This window comes from Mastomys coucha, unplaced genomic scaffold, assembly GCF_008632895.1.
Source record: "Mastomys coucha isolate ucsf_1 unplaced genomic scaffold, UCSF_Mcou_1 pScaffold14, whole genome shotgun sequence".
NCBI lineage: Eukaryota > Metazoa > Chordata > Mammalia > Rodentia > Muridae > Mastomys > Mastomys coucha.
The window spans coordinates 65,143,581-65,159,024 of NW_022196896.1; the positions used below are offsets into that span (position 1 = coordinate 65,143,581).

Genomic DNA, 15,444 nt, shown 5'->3' on the forward strand with positions numbered 1-15,444 from the left:
TTCATCTTGGCCTGAAGAACTGAGAAATGTCTGTTTAAGGTCCCCGGTCTGTGACCCTTCATTATGGCAGCCTGGGTCTACTAATTCTTGTCTAATGTGGAGCTGAATTACTGGACAGTCTGTGCTCTGGGGAACTGGGAGAGCAGTGCCCTTCAGATTGATGAAGGAACATGCAGGAAAGGTGATTACCAGTCCAAAGACTGCTTAGGAGTGTCTGCTCCTTTCCTTCCTAGTGTGTTTGCTGAGCAGCCCCATGACAGGAGCCATCTGTTGGTCTGCTTTGGGGTCTGGCTGGCTGGTGTGCACAGGAACACGTGGCCACAGGATTACATGTCAGCAGCTATCCTAGAGATGCCTAGTTTGCTGCAGATTCTCCTCTGTTTCACCCCCAGTTGGGTGGTGGAGAATCACAGGTTATTTTTAGAAGAGCCTTACACTTCCCCTGTGTAATCCTCTCCTTGAGTTCAGGCCTTGAGCCTCCCGTGCAGCCTTGTCGAACATCCACAGAATGCTGTATTTATTTGAAAATTTAGGGCTTTCCTAACATTGCTCAAAATAATCTGATGAATTCAAAACTCTAGGATTTATACCTTAAAAGGCAGATGGTTGGAGGCTTTCTTCTGACTTACTAATCCCTGCCCTAGCCCATGCAGGGTAGAGAGGCTATAACCCCACAGACTTAAAAATGTCAGAAACTCTTTTTTTTTTTTTTTTAAGTTAATGAACCTTATTTTAAAGCAGTCTGGGTCATATCAGAATTGATTGGAGAGTAAAGCTCCCTTGATCCACTCCACGCATAGATGTCTGGTCATGTTGCTGTGTGAGGAGGAGGCTGCAGAGGAGCAGTGTGCTTCTCAGATCCGCTGATGGCCTTCTGTTTTCAGAGGGGGTAGGTGTTAGGATTTCTTATGCTTCTGTAATCCAGCACCCAGCCTGGCAGAACTACATGGACCTGTGGGCTCAGTGCAGCCACAAATGATGTGGCCAGAATTTTAGGGCAATACTCCTGGTACTCAGGTATCCCAAGCTCCTAGTGTCAGTCACCTGTCCCAGTGTGACAGGTGAGTAGTATTAAGGGCAGAAAGTCAGTTCAGGGGAAAATAGAGAGCTTTAATGACTCCAAGTCTGTCTACAGGAGATAGATGGCGGCTTTGAGACTCTGTAGACAGGAGAGGGTTGGGATTTGTGTAGCTGACAGAGTGGATAACTGGTTGGGTTAACAGTCAGACAAGTTTGTGATTCTAGTCCCATTCTGTGAGGAGTTCTGGAGCAGTTGTTGACATCGGGGGACTGGCTGTCATTGTCAATTGACTGGACTTAGAATCACATCCTTCTCAGTGTGTCTGAGGGTGTTAATGGGAGTGTTAACTGAAGAGAGAAACTGTTTGAATGTATTGTTTGACTCCTTTTCAGGCCTAGGATTATTTAGTGTAGATTAATGACTTGTGCTCTGTGAAGTCCTCAGAAATTCTCATAGTACTTTAAATTTTTTTCCTAGATTTAATTTTACGTGTATGATTATTTTTCCTACATGTATACAAGTGCACATACACACACATACATGCTTGGGGACCATAGAGATCAGAAGAGATAACAGATATGCTGGAACTGGAGTTACAGATAGCTGTGAGCTACCATATAGGTGCTGGGTACTGAACTTGGGTCCTCTACAAAAACAAGTGCTTTTAACTCCACGATCTCTGCAGCCCCACACTTGCTTTCTTATCTGAGATTCTACAAATATTGAAGAAGGGGATATCTTCTCCACTGTGTGACTGTGAATATGGCTCCAGGGTTAAGCTTTCCATAGCCAGACAGTTTGGATGCACTTAAGTAGTTAGTTACAATAGGTCATGTAGTAAGTTTAAGATTAAAAAGTAAAGTGCTGAATGGTGGCAGTGCATGCCTTTGATTTCAGCAGAGGCAGGCAGATCTCTGAGTTTGACACTAGCCTGGTCTACACAGGTTTCCAGCACAGCCAGGGATACACAGAGAAACCCTGTCTTGAAAAAAGAAAACAAATAAATAAGCAAACATAAAAAAAAATAAAAGAAGAGCCAGGCAAGGTAGTGCAAACCTTTAATTACGGCATTTAGGAGGCAGAGACAGGCGTATTCCTGTGAGTTCAAGACCATCAAGGATCACACAGCTCAAAACCAAACAAATAAATACAAATTGATAGCCCTGAAAACATACGTAAAAATAACATTTTACAAACTGAACAGGGTTTGTTTATATATAGAGGTGTGTGTGTGTTTGTGTGTGTGTGTGTGTATGTGTGTGTGTGTATGTGTGTGTAACAACAATTACAGAAAAAGATAGAGTTGAAAGAGAACAAGGTAAGGGATACACAGGAGAGTTTGTGAGGAAGGGAAGGAATGTAATTATAATCTCAAAATTAAGACCCACAGTTCAGGTCGTAGGAGTGACTCAGGATGCAGCAGCATCTGCAGCACCTGTGTGAGATGGTAGCAGGGACATCCCATCTTAGCTTTGCTGGCTGCACACAGAGTGACTGGGACAAGACACCTCTATTGTGTGAACATGGATGTCCTCATGGCAACAGGAAGTGGTGACTTCCCCGCTGTGGGCAGGCTTTGCCATGGACATAGGACAAAACCTAGGAAGTGTGGCTGCTTTCATTTGTCCACCTCCATCAGTGCAGCATAGATACCCAGGAAAGGAGGTGAGATTTAGGGATGAGGGAGCCATGTCTGGCAGGGTAGCCTAAATTGCTCAGAGTTTATGATGATACCAGAGAGCTAAATAAAACCCTTAACCATACCAAGAGCTGAGCAGTTCTGTTGACCATGTGACCGACCATTGTGTTTCTTGCATCTCGTTTGTGGTTAAAGCCGTGCCCTACATGGCTGTTGAGCAGCGGTGTCAAAGTGTTTGACAACACTGTTAGGATCTTTTGTTCAGTGCAGAGTGTCTGTCTTCAGACAGCACTTCCTATGCCCTCCCCACACTGTGCTCTGGAATAATGTATCTCACACCTGCTCACTTGGGTGTATATTTGCCTCTAGAAGCCTAGTCCTCCTGAACCCCAGGCAGGGGCCAGAGGTAGTTCTATTGTGGTAGCAAATACCTGTGCTCTGGAGAACAGCCTGAGTTCTCCAGGTGAGAGAATATTTCACCAGATGCAGGCCCACCCCTCCTGCTCCACTGCCAGTGTTCTTCCAAGGAGTCAGGGCTCAGATGAGCTGGTAAAGGGGAGGCCCAAAGGACCTGGAGGATATACCTGGTGCATGCTGGTTTCCAAGGTTTCTTTTTGCTATAGGTTTCTTCCAGCTGGACATGAAAATAGTTGTTAAAAGTGAATCTTGGTGGCTGGAGAGATGACTCAGTGATTAAGAACAACTTGCTGCTTTCACAGAGGAGCCAAGTTCAGTTCCCAGAACCCACATCAGGCTGTTCACATCTGCCTGTAATTCCAACTTTAGGAGATCAGACACTTTCTTCTGGCTTCTATAGGCGCTCTCTCTCTCTCTCTCTCTCTCTCTCTCACACACACACACACACACACACACACACACATCTTGATGATACATTTTCCCCAATCTCTTTACCACCCAGCTGCTATCCATTTTTTAAAATGTAGAGGCAGACAAAGATTTTTTAAAAACTTTTATTGCATTATGATGAGAAAAGTTACATCATTTCAATTTATCTGAATTTGTTAACATTTAAAAACATATTTTAAGTAAATAGAATTGAATCACATTCTTGTTTCCCTTTTGTACCACCGCTCCTCCCAGAGACCCCCCCTTCAATACCTACAATATCTTTTTTCAGACAAAGATTTTAATCAGTGTTCATGGTCGCTGCTGGTGGTGACAGCTATTCTCTATTATTTTGTGGAAGTTTTTAGTTTCTTTGCTGTCACCATTTCAGAGCTTAGCTGCAAATTATAGAGAAAAGAGTGACAGTAAAATACCTCAAGACACCTTTACATTTACTGGCCATTTTGCAAACAGTGTACAACCAACCTGCGGATCTTTCTGGAACAAGCTGTAGCAAAGGGGAAGACAGTGGCGGACAGGTTGTTGAGCGGCTCCACAGCTGTACCTTAGGCAGAGTCTAAGAGCCAGCACAGTGTTGAGGATGCCTCCCCACCTCCTTCAGAAAGACATGGCACACTGACTTTTAAACCTTGATGTCTTTAGTTTCTGTTACTGTTGGGTTTTATTTATACAGAGTGAGTGCGTCCCTAAGAGCTTGTGAGCATGGGCTGATGTTACCTTTAGTTGATACCAAACCTATCTGTGGAGTCCCTGGAGACCCCTGGGTATGCCCTGCCTGTGTTGCTTGGTGGGCACCATCTTGACCCATCCATACCCATCCTGAACAGGGCAGTTTCCTAGAAGATGTGTCCAAAGCAAGCAAAGGTTTGTGCTCAAAAGCCTGTCCAACTGGAGAGGTCTAAGAGTGCCAGTACTTTGCAGATTTGTTTAAAGAATTAAGATCCTAAGAGGTTCCTCATTGCCTCTGAGTTGATCCTTTCTGGCTTCCCAACCCTGCCTTCTCTGTCCCTTAGAATGCTGTACTTCCATGTTGCTTCAATTATTGCTTCCCCTAAATATGCACATGTTTAAAGTTGCTTTGCCCACCCCTCACTTGCAGCACTGGTTTCACCAGGTTCAGGCTTCTTCCTTGTTTCCCTCATAGTGCAGGGTCCACTGTAAAATGACCTAACACTTTCTTACATCATTTACTCAGTTGTGTGCTCTTCAGAAGGACCTGGTGTGGTCGCAGCTGTTAAGCAAGTGAAGGTAAAGCTGTGATCCCAGCTGTGGGTGCAGAGCATATTCGAGGCCACTGAGTCAGGTGGACAGGGGAGAACAGAGAGACTACCATAGAGCCCACCAGAACCACTGTCTGTCCTCTGCCTCTGGGGCCCTCTTTTGTTAGTATAGTCTTTGGTAGTCTAAGAAGATTTGTCACCTGTAGGGAGGATGTTGAGCATAAGAGTAACAAGGGCCAGCTGGTGCCTTACCTGCCTTGTTGAGACTGGTCAGCAGCAGCATTGGAAAGTCAGCCTTGGATGTTTCCTCAAAGAAGCACATCGGCCTGTGTCATGGCTCAAAAGCTGTTTAAAATGTTCTTTTCTCTGTGGGTTTCCATCATTGCTGCTGTCAGCTTTGCAATAGCAGCTCCAGCCTGGCCACCTGGGTACGGACCCTAGGAAGGGCCCTAGCTGCCTTCTTGTTGTGATAAAGTACCCAACATCTGCTTAAGGTAAGGGCCATTTGAAGTGGATACAGCCCATGTGGTCAGAAGGATGGCAGCAGGAACACGTGGTTGGTCCTCACCTCATCACATCTGGGAGAAGCAGGAAACAGAAAGAGGCATAGTGATACTCACCTGTCTCTCCCCTCCCTTCATCTAATCTAGGACCCTAGGCTATGAGGTGGTACCATTTACACAGACGGCAAGTCTTCTTGCCTCAATTAAACCTTTCTAGAAATACCCACAAAGACATGCTCCAGAGTTGTGTCACCTTGGTGAGTCCCTATCCAGTCATGCTGTAGATGAAGATTGTGTCACAGGCCTGTTTTACCAAGCACAAAACGATATTAAGAAGTGATTAGCTGAAACTATAGACCCACTCTCCAGAGATGTCCTATATGACAATCCAGACCACTGTCTCCAAGTCCTCAACACCCCATCCCCCTCACCCTCCCTTTAATGAGAACATGGAATGAAGTCTGTCAGTGTCTGCCAAGTGTTCTCTCCAGCAGTGAATTGCTCAAACAGTGTTGCATTGTTAGAGCTGAAGCAAGTAGACAGCACAGCACTTCACTAGAGATCTATATACGTAAACAAATGTAGGCTGTGCGGCCTTCTTTATGTCTCCATGCTATGTAGGAGGCCAGAACATATCTTTAACTTCTCTCTGTTGGAGAGGATCTAGAAATTGGATGGTTTCCCATTTGGAAGGCCTTGGGCAGACCATCCCTGGTCTCCTGGCTTGCTGACTTGTTTCAAAAATAACTTTGTCTTCCTGGCACTTCATTGATCTGTGGTTGTTGTTTTGAATTTAGAGCCCTTTATGGAATTCTCTTGATACTCAGGAGATGTCATATTTCATCATGAAACCAGCTTTGACAGTTGTGAATTAGAAGGTAAGTTTTTCTAGTAACTATAAAAATAAAACTGGGACTGGCAAGATGGCTGGTCAGGGAAAGGTGCTTGCTGCCAAGCTTGATGACCTGAGTTCAGCCCCTCCTCTCCATATGGTGGAAGGAATCAACTCCTGAGGTTCTCAAAGTTGTCCTTTGACTGCCACACATGCCAATACGTACATGTGCACACATTCATAAATAAAATATAATAACATTTTTAAAGATTTTAGGATGGAGAGATAGCTCAGTGGATAATAGCACCATCTGACCTTTCAGACAAGAAAGGTTTGGTTCTCAGCATGTGTATGGTGGCTAACAACCATCTATAACTTCAGGTCCAGGGGTTTGATACCCTCTTCTGGCTTCTGTGGACACTGTATGCACATGGTATACATACCCTAACCCTAACCATCAGGTGAAACACCCATACATGTAAACATTTTTTTTTTTTTTCAAAAAAATTCCAAGATTTTCAAGATGAACAAGTCGTACTACCTCTCCACACTTGTCTTACTCAGTGTTCATATTGCTGTGACAAAACACCATTGACCAAAACCAGCTTGTGAAGAAAGGGCTTATTTTATCTTATACTTCCAGGTAATATATTGTTCATCACTGAGGGAAGTCAGGGCACAAACCTGAAGGCAGAGCTGACACAGAGACCATGGAAGAATGCTGACTATGGCTTGCTCAGCCTACATTCTTAAAGCACCCAGGACCAACATCCTAGGGGTAGCCCCTCCTGAGGTGAGCTGGGCCCTCCAACATCAATCATCAGTTGAGAAAATGTACCACAGACTTGCCCGCAGGCCAATCTGACAGGGCATTTCTTCAGTTGAGGTTCTTTCTTACAGAGGACTCTGGCATCTCTAATGGAGTCAGCTAGAGTCAGGAGCTCAGTGCTCAACTCAGGTTTGCATATGAGAGACAGCACTGGGTTAGGAAGGCCTGTAGCTTTCTTTGGTAAACCATGGCTGTGAGGGTCCCCTCCTACCTATCACTTGGTAATCATCACCTTTGTTTAGAAATGTAGTTCAGAGGCAGAATGGTGCCTAGCTTCCATTCCCAGCACATTAAGGAAAAAGAAAGAAGCAAGACCGTTGTCATTCTTCACTGTTTTCTGTGCAGCACAGTGACGGGGTCATGGGTCATGGGCCAGGGAAGGCATTTGCAAGCTGTCTTACGGTTGTCTGAGCTTGCACTTCCTCTCTGGTGAGGATCCACCAGAAAGGTCCCTATGGAAGCTGTACCTCTCCACGGAGACTGGAAGAACAGCCAGAAGGGACCACAGGCCTGGCATATCTTGATCCAGCTGTGTAACCTTTTCCCTTGTCATTTACATGCCTTGCCAAGGAACACTAAGCCCTGAACAGATGGAGGGAGGAGTGATGGTGGCTCTTCACACCAGAAAGGAGTTACAAGCAACATCTTGAGCTTGCTACTTCTAGTAGCTACAGTATAGAGCTCCATTAAAGGAGGAGTGGTAGGAGGTGACCAACATTTTTAGGGCTGCATTTTAATTATAACAACTCAGATTGTTTTGCTTTGCTCCACGACTATCCTGATTTTTATTCAAACACTGACAACAAATACAAACAGTAGGCTGATGCGCAAGCTGTTGGGATTCTCTGACTGACAGTCCGGCAGCTTGCTGTCTGGAAAACCGAACTGAAGTCTTGGAGTTATCTGACTTTGTTTCTTTAAAGTCACGCAGTAAGGAGACTCTTATTTAGCGACTAAAAGTCATAATGAATTCAGGTGAGTCTCTCTAATCACCTTCCAACCCTGGCAAAAACTTGCCTAAACTTAAGCTCATGGTTAGTATAGGAATTCCAAGGGCTACCATTTGATTCCGGGCCCCCAGCCAGGCTCCCACCGAGGCCAGGGAATTTGCCTTCCCTGGAGAGTGCTGAGAGAATCCGTGCAGCCAGTGTCTGAGGGGGCTAGCACTGGAGAGCTAGACTGGGGATTGCTGTGCTGCTATGCCATGTGGGTAGCTTGTCTGCAGAGGGAGCTGAGAGAAAGTCATGTGCACTGCTGGCATTAGTGCACACATGCTCCTGCACCAGTGTTCTTAGCCAACTAGCTATGACAGATGTGCCCTTGCTGAAGCTCATCTGTGTTGAGCCTCCTTCCTGCAGTGCAGCATTCTGGCTGTCAGCTAATAGTTTTCTTTTATCATTAGGAATACAGTCTTATTATGTACAATCCTCATGGGGTGGGAACTTCAAACTCTGGATAGTACCAAACCTTAGATACCTTGTTTTTTCTAGACACATATATTCATGATAAAATTTAACTTTCATAATTCAGGCAAAGTAAGAAACAATAACCAATAACAAGACACAATTGCTATTTGTAATAGACAATTATTATATTAAGTAGGATAAGATTTACATGACCACAAATGCTGTGGTACCATGCAAAGCATCTTACCACTGACATGGCTACTGAGTGCTGACAGGAAGGTAACATAGATGTTGGGGTGGCAGAGAGATGAGACAAGGACATGATTCACGTCATGAATGGAGCAGTAGGACACTGAGGTTTTACCATGCTTGTCTCAGTGGCATATGACTTATAAAACTTATGAAATATTTCTGGAATTTAGTGTTTTCAAACAGTTATTGGGTGTGGGGACTAGAAACCGCAGTGTATATGGTGAGATACCAAGAGTTGTAGTGCCTACCTTCATAGTGACATCCCCATCACTAAACCCCCAGAGAGTGGCCCCATGGGAAACTGTCAGGACAAGGCAAGGGCTGTCGTTGACTTGGGGTGTACTACTGCCCCTAGGGGGGTTGCCCTCTCCTGCACTGCTGCCCTAGGAGGCAGCTGTGGCTTTGCCTCACCCTAGGGGAAGGAGGTGAGAAGCAGAGCCTGGGACAGAGGGTACCCTAGTGTCTGGAGGTCTAGCATCCAGGGCCAGCTCTGGGCAATGAGAGGTAGAAGCTGTTACCAAGATAGGCTCCTTGCTTTGAGTTTTGTTGAAAGAAAGAAAGGAAGGGGAAGACCTTCCGATGGAGAATACCCAGCTGGCTATTGGAGTGCAGAGCATCCTTTCCAGCCTCAGAGGGACTAGGTTAGGTTCATGCTCTAAAGTCTTCTCACTGTGTCTCCTGGAACCTAGATTGAGAAAATGCTGTCTTTCTCATTGCCTGATTGGCCCTCATTTAGATGTCCTGGGTTACAGAGAAGCCACTGTCCTCTTCTCTTTGGCTCTTAGCTATCTGGAGACTGCATGTCTCAATTGGTGTATGAAAGTTCATAAAGATTAATATTGGCTGGTTTCCATTTTTGTATGTATAGCTGGAAAGTTGTGTGGCATTAAAGTTTTATTAGCCATAGTACCAGGAAGCTTTCAGTTAATGTGTGAGTGTCAAGTGGTTGAGCTAACAAGAGTGAGAGAATGAGACTTTTCAGTCACTGGCATTAGGAGCAAGACTAGCACTCACAGTGGTAGACATTGTCACAGCTGCCGTGACAGTGCACAGTAGGTTCTACACAGTGTGTCCATTATTTTCCCGGTGCTGGGAAATGTGTGTGGTGATAACTGACAGCTGGAGCTGAGTGGGCAGGAATATTCATTGTGTGAGAACTGTGCTGATTGGCTCCAGGAAGCGGCCTCCACAGTCCTGGTGCTGGCACCCTGAGGATAAGCTGCTGCTAGTCTGGAAAGGAGCAGACTAGCCCTCAGACAGGGGAGGGGTTCAGATGTTTGGCCAACACCAGCCTGGCCATGAGCTTGTTTTTTTGTTTTGTGTTTTCATCTGGTGTGACGATGCTCCCCATGAAGCCCCCCTGTTCATCTCTGCATTCCCAGGGCCTGTTCTTAAGGGGCCCTCACCTTCTCATTGCAGTGACTGCCCAGGGCCTGTTCTTAAGGGACCCTCACCTTCTCGTTGCAGCAACTGCCAGTTTATGGAAAAGAAATAGCATGAGGCACAGAAGCAAGAAAGAGTAGGTGTTTGGAAAGATGGGTGAGTGTGAAGTTTAAGGGCTCTCCGCTGCCCCACAGTTGGCCCTGGCATTCCTCCAGCATTCTGTCAGCCAGCTTTAGCACAGCTCCTAGGCACCTACACTAGGTACCTGCCCTGTACTGCTCAGCATGGGTTGCTGTCTCTTCCACTCAGTGGTCAAGCTCAGACCCTTCACGTGCTAGCAAGTGCTTAACTTCGACCAATATCCTTAGCCCTTTGTTTCTTTTTATTTTGAAACAGGGTCTTGCTAAGTTGTCTAAACTGGCCACAGACTCCCTCTCTAGACCCAGCTGGACCCAAACTCTCCATCCCCTCTCCTTCAGGCTCAACAGTAGCTGGGATTTCAGGCTACTCTGAAATCATGCTACAGTGCTAGCTCAGCATAAATGACTTAAAGCACTTTCCCTAGGGCATCTTATTTTCAAGTTGCTTCCTATGGAAAGTCTCCTGAGGGGTCAGGGTTTGCAGTGACCTAAGAGCCTGGGAGGTTTTCTTAACTGAGCTGTCTCTGAAGGCCTTCCTGTGGCCTATTGTCATCCCAAGAGTAGTAGCCATAGAGAGGTACTGTGCAGGTAAAGGGCTTGTAAAGGAAGGAGGCTGCGGAGGTGTGTGTGTATGTGTGCCTGGCATTCACTCTTGCACCCATAGGTGCAGTGAGAACTCCAAGTCCTGGGGCATGAGCAGCTGAGCAGGTTGAGGCTGTGATGGACTAACAGGTGCTCTTGTATGCCCAGAGGGAGAGAAGGGAGAGGTGCATTGACTGAGGTGGGAAAGAGGGAGGGCTGGAGTACAGGGAGAGCTGAAGCAGTCAAGACCATCCTACGCTGTGAGATAAAGGGATAGCCAGGCTTTTTCAAGTACCCAAGACTAGGTAATTCATAAGAATCAGTTCTTATGTTCTGAATTCTACAATTGGGGTGCTAGCACTTGGTATCTGGTGAGGGCCTTCTTATGCTCTCACACAGTGGAATGCAGAAATGTGAACGGTTAGTTACATTTAGCCCACTTGTAAGGCACCAGTCCTGTGTGTGAGGACAGTCTGTCTTCTAAGTGTTCACCTGGTAATACCATCTGTTGACCATTGAGTTTCCATATAGTCCATAAAGTGACTAATCTCCCGGGTAGGGGACACATAAGCATATGCATCTGGGTCCAGACACCATATTATATCAGTTACCATATTCGTTACATTTGCAAGGCATGCTACTTAAATTCCTATCATTATATATTTATAGTTATTAGCAGAAAACAGGATATGGGAAGCAGGAGGTAAATAATTGAATGACTCCATGAGAACTTGTGTGCATGTGTATGTGTGTGTGTGTTCTGGTGAAGTTGTTTGTGCCATGGGTGACAAGGGATGTACATTGATTGTTAGCAGTTTGTTTCTACTTGTGCTTGATTTTCTAAAGCGCTTTTCCCCCAGCCCCCTGTTTTTTAAGTACTAACCATGCTAAACTACTTTGTAGCATGGCTGCACTGAGTCAGAGCTTTACACCTTGTGCTGTAGAAACACTCTGAGCAAAACAGTGCCGATTGCATGAGAGCCGTGGTTCCTACCGAGCGTCCGTCATAGTACAGTTGTTGGCTGTGGCCATCACCGCATAGAAGGAGGGGTTGGTGAGGGTCGGGGACCCATCTGAGATTCTAGCCACTCTTCCTAGACATCTGGGTGCAGTTCTGCTCTAATTTCACAGAGGGGTGGGGAGGATGAGGGAGAAGCTCCTGGAGGTTGAGAGTGGCTCCCTCCATCTGTTGGCTAGGGGCAGCCATCATCCATGCTGGGTTAGGGTCCCTTCCAGTAGCCTCCCACCAGGTTCCTTAAGCCTGGTGAGCTCATTGGCCCGACAGAGTGAGCTTTGATTGGGGCCTCATAAGGAAGCGGGCAGATGTTTACAACTCTCCCAAGGGAAGGACTTTCCCAACACCCTGCTACTATCTTTCTGATGCTGGACTCTTATCCAGACTGTTTTCCCTTGAAAGGTAGTATTTGGGATTAGAAAATTGACAGGAAGATATTTTGTTCAAGAGTCAGCATCCAGGCTGCAGGATACTTGTCTCCTTTGGTCATTACTCATAGTAACCTTTGTTGTCCATTAGTTGTGACATCGCAGTGACCTATGATTTTAGCTATCTTGAATGTGGGGTTTAAGGAAACATTCCTCTTTCTCCATCCTCTGTTATAGGCTGTCCCTGAGGGACTACTGGCTTGCTCTGACTCGTCTTTCGGGCCTTGTGTGTGGAGAGAGCGACGTGGGGGAAGGCTTGGTGTCCTTTGAAGACAGGTTCAGCATAGGGCTGGGCTGGGCAGAAGAGCCCCACTTGTATTTGGGCCTTTTTTCCTTAAGATATCTTTCACTTTCATGTGACTTTTGAGAGGATGCACCCCTCTATATAGTACTCCCTGTCCCCATTTTTATGAGCCTATTTTTAGAAAAATGCCAGTCTTAAGATGGAGCAGATCAGCTCTTGCTTGTGGTTCACCCTCCTCCTCTAGCTCCAACCTCCGAGAGGTCACAGAGCCCCTCTCAGTTTCAGCAAGGACAAGGGAAGGTGGGCCTTTCCCAAGACGTTTTCTAGAAGCTTCTGAGATGCCTTGCCATCTCTTAGGTTCCATTCATTCCCTGTGAGGATCCTGATGCCCCCCCTTCCTTTCTGCCTTCTGTTGTCAGTGCCTTACCCCTCCTTGGGTTCAGGGCATTGGTGGTGTAGAACCTCTCTTTGGTGACCTTTGCTCTCCTGTCATAGGGAGACAGGATCCTCTGTGGAGTGAGGAAAGAGGCAGTTTCATTAGCTGCTGCTTTCTTTCTTCCAGCTTCTTAAGCCCCTCCCCACATTCTTGCTCCTCCTTGAGTAAAGTGAAGTTTTTCTTCTTCCTAATGAACTCCAGTCTTCAAATAGAACTGGAAGCAAAACTGGGGACACTGGGAATTTAGAAATCCTTAGTGAATTGTCTTAAATTAATGAGAGAAACCAAGTTCAGCTTAACAAATTGCCTTGTGTTCTGGGACTTGATAATTTAAATTATATATTATAATTAAATGCCCCCAAATAGAATGAGAAGTAACTGTCAAAATCTTTTGACCTAAAAGTTCCTCTAACCTATGAACTGGTACAAAATTTGTACGTAAATACCCCTTTCTGAGAATTTAAATCTTTGGATAACTCCCAATATATATGACACAAATCACCCTCCTCAGAGACAGGTGAGCAGGTGGAGTGGGCAGGAGGGAAGATAGGATGGGTTGTCAGCCATGCTGGGGAAGGATGTCAGGGTATAGATAGGACTGTTTGTTAGTGGTACATCTCTGCTGCCTTTAGGGCTCACATGCATCATTATGCTTAGAGAAAGGTAGCAAGGCAGGGCGTGGAATGCTGAGATTACACTGAAGCCAGGGTTGGGAGACAACAGCTCCTTCCACATACTAAGTCATACCTAGTGTTTAGTACAGCCTTTGGAACATGTGAAGATGGCAGTATGGAAGACAGAGAACCATTCCCTGAAACCACGCCAGCCCTGGTGGCCATCCTGTTACAGCTTTCATGGGCTCTGTGTCCACTTTCTTTTAAGTTGTTGTGACTAAAGATCAGGTGGTGCAAAACTGATAAAGGGTTTGCTATGCTGTCCCTGGGACCGTCATTAAAGGCAACAAGTATACTTCTTACTGAGGTGCAAAACCTACCCTATATATAGCACAATGGCTTGTCACTCACAGGCTCACTTAGAGAACCTTCACCCCAGCCAGGAACAGAATGTTCTCAGCCCAGAAGCCACTCACACCTTTGTAGTGGACACCCAGTCCTACATGATATCTTTTTGACTTCACAACACAGATTCTGAGCCCTGTGCCTGCTCTTCATACCAGTGGACTGCCCCAGTTGACCTCTGTATGGTTGGCTTTCCCAGTGATTAATCTGTTTTGCTCCGTACATTTTACAGATGATGAACTACTCTTAATGACTGTCACTGCTCTAAAAAGTTTCCATGGTATGTGTTTACACATATACAAATGTGCCTTTCTGTATCCTGTGTTGCACCCCAAATTGTATACCATGTTTCAGATGGATCACCAGCTACTCACATGTGCTACTTGGATAGGGACTCCCAGCTGTCCAGAGTAGCTACACCATTCCTTCTCCAGCACAGCAGAGCTGGTTCTAATCATCCTACGTCCTTGCCAACTCTTGCTCTATCACTGTAGCTATTTAACTGGTAGTTTTAGGCCTCGTGGCTTCAGTTTATATTGTGCATGGCTTCTGGGTGTTTTAGAATGATTTTAGTGTCTCATGATGTTTCAGGACGTATTGTAACTGGGCACTTAGATTGATTCTAGTCTTCATTATTTATAGTAAGCAGTATTGTTGCATGAGTCTTTTCCATGTTTGGAATGATTGGCAAGAATATTTTTGTTTATAAGATGTAATAAATTGTATTCTGAAATTGTTGTATCACTCTGAAATGTTATCCATAGTATAGAAGGGCCTAGGTCTGCCAGCAGTATATAATTTGGAAGAACAGATGGGTAGGTGGAACAGGTGGAGTTAGTGTTACTTTACTGGAGTTTGATGGGTTTATAAAACACCAAACATATACTCCTGTTTCATGACTTCCTTCCCTTGATGCTTGCATCACCTGTGAGCTTGGTCCACTCCTACCAGCATCACCGTGGGATTTTAGTGAGCTTGGTCTACTCCTACTGCATCTATCACTGTTGGATTTTAGTGAGTTTGATCCACTCCTACTGCATCTATCACTGTTGGATTTTAGTGAGCTTGGTCCACTCCTACTGCATCTATCACTGTTGAATTTTAGTGAGCTTGGTCCACTCCTATCAGCATTTATCATTGTTAGATTTTAGTGAGCTTGGTCCTCCCCCACTGCATCTGTCGCTGTGAGATTTCAGGAGTTGTCCTAGTTGTGTGTCTGCCACTGTGACACACACACTGACAAGCAGCTTAGAGAAGAAAGGGCTTTCTTGGTTTACAGTTCGAAAGTCATCATCACATTGTAGGCTGGGGTGGGGATAGTCAAAGCAGGAGCTCAGGCAGTCTGTTAACTGCATCACACCAACAGGCAAGAGCAGAGAGAAACATGTGTCCAAGCTCAGTGACTGCTTTCTCAGGCAGCTGTCTTCATATGTAATCAGCTCAGGGCCAGCCAGTGGGAGGTGGGAGAGATGGTACTGCCCACAGTAGGCTGGGTCAGTTATCCGGCAGGAGCATCTGCCACAGACTTGCCCACAGACCAACATGAGCTAGATAATTCAACTGAGACTCTTTGTGACAAAACCAGCCATTGAGGTAGTCTGGTACTTTCTAAGTTTAAATATTTGCCT

The 15,444-nt window shown here is 45.6% G+C and overlaps 1 protein-coding gene across 10 annotated transcripts in view; it reads left to right on the forward strand.

The window, feature by feature from the left end:
* Inpp4a (inositol polyphosphate-4-phosphatase type I A) overlaps positions 1–15,444 on the forward strand; it is a 114,210-nt gene that overhangs the window by 45,997 nt on the left and 52,769 nt on the right. The window contains exons 2-3 of one of the 10 annotated variants that reach the window (XM_031367218.1): positions 6,048–6,128; positions 6,726–6,875. The exons of 7 other annotated variants lie outside the window; for them this stretch is intronic. The gene's annotated coding sequence lies outside the window, so the exon portion shown is untranslated. Of the gene's footprint in view, positions 1–6,047; positions 6,129–6,725; positions 6,876–12,278; positions 12,394–15,444 lie in introns of those variants that run through there. 2 more of the 10 variants (XM_031367217.1, XM_031367219.1) reach the window with 2 other exon arrangements.